This window comes from Herpailurus yagouaroundi, unplaced genomic scaffold (assembly GCF_014898765.1).
Source record: "Herpailurus yagouaroundi ecotype Mexico unplaced genomic scaffold, PumYag 28, whole genome shotgun sequence".
Classification (NCBI taxonomy): domain Eukaryota; kingdom Metazoa; phylum Chordata; class Mammalia; order Carnivora; family Felidae; genus Herpailurus; species Herpailurus yagouaroundi.
Window position 1 is genome coordinate 157,641,218 of NW_024412376.1, and position 5,583 is coordinate 157,646,800.

Here is a 5,583-nt window from a genome sequence, read left to right on the forward strand (position 1 = left end):
AGGGGCAGAGAGAGAGGGAGACACAGAATCTGAAGCAGGCTCCAGGCTCTGAACTGTCAGCACAGATCCCGATGCGGGGCTCGAACTCACAGACCGGGAGATCATGACCTGAGCTGAAGTCAGACGCTTACCCGACTGAGCCACCCAGGTGCCTCTGTGGTCTCATTTTAAAGCTGTTTTATTTTTGTCAAAACTATGCATGCATATAGCTTAAGAATCAAGTTACTATTATGTATCTATTTCCATGTCTCTAAATAAACCACTTACGTTGTCACTTACTGATCTGTTTCAATCACCCTCCTCTTACTTCCAAATCCTGAATGTAGGGCCTTTCTCAGCCCCTCCCTGACTGTCACCACAGTCCGCAGGGCACTATTACAACCCCTCATAATTCTACCTAGAAACTAATGTCACTATTCAATGGATATTTTACCATGGCTGTAAAACTCTATTCGCAGTTAAGCCATGGAACACTCGATGATGTTATGTAAATAGTATCTTCTCTTGGATTTCATTTTCTGATTGTTGTTGGTAATTAGCAACACAATTGATTTTGTGATATTGGCCATGAATCCAGCAATCTTGTATTAATTTTTGAATTCCACAGCTTATGTGTAGTTCTCTGGCCTTTCTACATTCACAATCGTATCTCTGAATGATGGCAGCTTTTCCCTTCCTTTCTAGTAGTTACTCCTTTTCCTTAAGTGGACATTATTGAGGTATAATTCTTATCCTATAAGGTGAATGACTTTTAAGTGTGCAGTTCAATGAACTTTGACAAATGAGTGGACCCAGGAGAGTATTACAACAAACAAGATGTAGAATCTTTCCCCAAGTCCCTTGCTGGTCAGTAGGAGATCCATATATTCCCATATATTCTACTCCAGGAAAATACTGAAGTTACATTTTTTTCCCTAGAATTTTCTACTTCTGTCCCCCTTTGTATTTATGATGTTGTTTATTTAACCTCCTTTTTGTCTGACTATTCTTTCCAGGGGTTTATCAGTTGTATCAGTCTTTTCAAGTAACAAACTTTTGACATTGTTGATTCTTTCTGTTGTATGCTTGTTTCTATTTGATTGATTTCCACTCTTATCTTTGTTATTCCCTTCTTTGGATTTAATTGACTTTTTTTTTTTTAAAGAACTTATTGAGGTTGATGCTGAGATCACGGATTTTTAACCCGTTACCTTTCTCCAATAGACCACAAATTACCTTCTAAGCACAGCTTCTGTCTGTTCTAGAAGTTTTGACATTTTGTATTTCGATTATCATTAACTTGAAGGTATTTAAAAATTTTATTTTGATTTCCCCTTTGAGTTATGAGTTGTTCAAAAGATCATTTTTAAATTTCCAAATATAAGATTAGTTTCTAATTAGCTTTTTGTTATAATTCTCAGCTAAATTCTGTGAGGTCAGAATATATTCTGTATGATTCCAGTCTGTGAAAATTTTGTAGATTTTGCTTTATTTTAAAATATTGGTAAATACGCCACTTAGGAGCATGTATACATTGCAGCTGTTAGAAGCCATGTTCTGTGTAAGTAAATTGAGTTGGATGTGTTCAGCAGGATGTCAAATCTTTGATATTTGTACTGCTTTGGTCTGTTTGTTCTCTCAATTACTGAGAGACCTGAATTCATAGCCACCATTTTGATTGTGGATTTGCATATTTTTCTGTATAGCTCTGTTCATTATTGCTACTTTAGTTGTCTCGAGGCCATATTATTAGTTCCATGTTGCTTATAAATACTACATCTTCCTGGTAAAATAAAAATTTTGTCTCATAAAATGTATCCCTAATGCTTCAGGAAAATTTCTTGCCTTAAAGTCTATTGGGTCATAACAGCTATTCTTTTTAAACCCAATTTATTGAGGTATAATTTTCTATTGTTGGTATAACAAATTACCACCAAGTTAGTGGTTTAAAATTACACAAATTTATTATGGTACAGTCTGTCCTTCAGAAGTCCTACATGTCTCTACCTTGGATAAAATCGAGGTAGAGCTGCATTACTTTCTGGAAGGTCTTGGGAAAATCTATTTCTTTGCCATCAACTTTCCTTGGTTTATGGCCCCCGCCCTCCATCTTTAAAGGGAAGTCGGGTCAGTGCTTTCTCACACCTCTGTCTCTCTCTGGGTCTCTAACTTCGGACAGCCTCCTCCACTTTTAAGGGCTCCTATCATTACATTGTGTCAGCTGGATAATCCAGGATAATTTGTGTATTTTACAGCCAGTTGATTAGCAATTTAATTCCATCCATGACTTTAATTCTCCCTTGTCATGTAATCTGACATTTTCATAGGTTGCAAGGATTAGGATGTGCACATCTTGGGGGAGCAATCATTCTGCCTACTACAGAGCTCCTACTTGTTTTAGTTAGCTTGATTTACATTCTAGTAAGCAAACTATATACTTCCCGGTGTAGATCAGGTTTGGGAGCTGTTACAGACTGAATATCCGTGTCCCCCCTCCCACCCCCAATTCATATGTTGAAGCTCTGATGCCCCAATGTGGCTTTATTTGGAGACGGTCCTCTGAGGAAGTAATTAAAGTTAAATGAGGTCCTAAAGGTGGGGCCTTAACCTGATAGGACGAATGACCTTACAAGAAGACGCATCAGAGACCTCGCCATCTGTCTGTCCACAAGCTCACAAAGAAGAGGGCACGAGGATGAACACAATAGTGGCTGCCTTCGAGCCAGGAGGAGAGACCTCACCAGAAACGGAACGGTTGAGAACCTTGATGTTGGACTTCTAACCTTCAGAACCATGAGAAAATGAACGTCTCTTGTTGAATCACTCAGTCTACGGTCTTTTGTGACGACAGCCTAAGCTAAGACTGTAGCAAACACCTCTGACCCTGGGCAGTGCTGAATGACAGGATAGTTTTCATTGCATCTGAAAAGGTTTTTGACCCAGAAAAGATTGATCCTTACCATCATGGCCCGCCCTCTGTTTTTGTTATTTGGTTACATCCCATTTCCTGTTATTTCACATAGCAGAAACTATGTCAGATAGATTTTTCAGTCAATCCATAGCACTTGCCAGGATTGCCTGTTACATAGTTTATGCTCAACAAATATTAACTTATTTTGACGTTGGACTATTGCTTTCGTGAGTCGAACAGTTGCAGAGTTAATGATTTAACCAGAGTGTTTCAGTTTCAGTCTCTTTATTCCAAAAAAGTTATATATGTTTATAGTAACATATGCTCGCAGAATGACTTGCCAAGTGGTGACACTTCATCCTTTAAGAGGAAAAAAACCCTAATTTATTTTTAAAAACTTGTTTTGGAATTTTTAAGAGATATTCCAGTGTTCTGTGGGCAGACTGTGCTCATGTCTTCAATTGTGGTGCTGGACTCTGGCCCCAGTGTCGTCACCCACGCACCGTTGACAATAGGATCAGTGGTAAGGGACCTACTACCGAGAATTTTATTAACACAGATGAGGGCTCCTAGGAGGAACTAAGGGTAAGAAGTTTATTGATTACAAGCCTCCCCTGTCTAGAAATTTAAATGGTCTCTCCATTTAGATTCATTAGTTTTGTGACTTCCAGCACTGAAATACTTTCCTGTTACAGCAATGGAAGAGTTTCTGGGTTTTGCTTCTCCAGTGACTTCTCTCTGGAGCTGATGAACACTGTCATGCAATCTGTTTGTAATTACTACGTGGTCGGGGGGCTTGTTTCTTACGTGTGTGTTTCGGCAGTGTGGGGTATCACACCATCTCCTCGGTCTTGGAAGAGCCTGACATTTTTTCTTCTTCAGGGCTGAGAGTTCTGGAATAATCCATCAAGAGTTAGATGGAAACTTAGGGGCTAACATATCCAGCTTCCCACCCACTGCAGGAATTTTCTTCTACCACAATGTGATTCAAAGAGTTTTAAGCTGCAAATCATATAAGAAATGAATCTTATATGGCAACCAAGCACGTGCACATATGCACACACACACTTCTGAAAAGCTTTCAGGAAACGTTACTTAGCCTACCATATACAGTGTATAATGATGCTTCAATTTTATCCTCATTTCTTCTATTGCATTCTGATCAAACGTATATTAAATAAAATACACAATAGAAAATATGTCAGCACTGGTTGGGTACCCACTAAATGGATTTCATGTCTCACTAATATATTGCAATCTGCGGTTTTAAAATAGGACTACAGACAGAATTACGTGCAGATGTTTGATCATCCAGTCCTCATTTGAACAATTCCTACATTGAGTGGTTAAATACCTTAGGAGCAATATTCATATCTGTAATACTCTGCACAAACTGGCTTTAATAGCACCTACTCATGTCTTCACTGGTCTAGGTAATCTGTGCCTTCGAGAAGTCTTCCCTCTAAGTCAGGCTTGAACCTGGGTGTGGCCTGAATCTCATGATATGGAGAACCATGTGGCAAATAAAACTGGCAAGATTCCCCAATACAGTAAGGGCGCTCCTTCATTCTATGTAATTTCAGGACCCTGAGATGCTTCCACTCTTGCTGAGTTTTTCTAATATGAACATTCCTTCAACTATGTGGCTAATCTGATGAAATAAATGTTAAAAATGTTGATGACATGGCCAAGTGTCTCCTCACAATATTATTAACTTAGTCACATTATATATTATATATTAAAGTATATATATATATATAAAACACATCATGAACAATATTCTAGAAGATGGTATGCTTGCAGAATGTCTTGCCAAGTGGTGACACTTCATCCTTGAAGAGGAAAAAAACCCTAACTTATTTTTTAAAACTTGCTTTGGAATTTTTAAGAGACATTAGTTAAAAAATCCTTTTTCTACCATCACATTTCATGAAACAACTGTATTCTCCACATGCCTCTTTGATGTTGCTCTTTGGTCATGTCTAGATCCACTTTGCGAGTCATCGCCGAAAGATGTCCAGAACACCTCCACTCCATTCCTGCCTCAGTTATTTGGGACTCAAAGCTCATTGGATCCACGACGCTGTCACTGTAAATTTTATTTCAAGCAATCAGTAGCCGTTTGCATTTTTTCCCCTTCATTCGTCACTGTAATATTTACATGGTAACCACTTACTAAGTTGTTCTTTGGAACCTTATTGAGATACAGTTCACACTGAGATATCTATATTGAGATATGATCCATCCATTTGAAGTGCACGACTCAATGTTTTTTGTTTGTTCACAGGGCTATGAAACCAGGGCCACAATCACCTTTAGCACATTGTCCTCACCCCAAAAGGAAGCTTTAGAACCAGTAACAGCCACCTCACAATTCCTCCCAAGCCGCCAGGGGCGGTTAGCCCGAGGCAAACACAAGTCAACTTCCTCCCTCTGGACTTGCCTATTCTGGGCATTTCATATAAGTGGAAGTATCCAGTATGTCTCTTTGTGACTAGTTTCATTCACTTACACTATGTTCTCAACTCACCCATATTGTAGCGTGCGCCGGTCTTTCTTTTTACTCAAAACTGTTTAGAGTCATCTTTAATAGGGTTGTTTCAAATGACACCTTGTGCTTTCAGCCGGAAAATCATAACTCCTCCCAGAAATAATGACTAAATCTGTCAAATTCCTTTGCTTCCTTTCGAAAA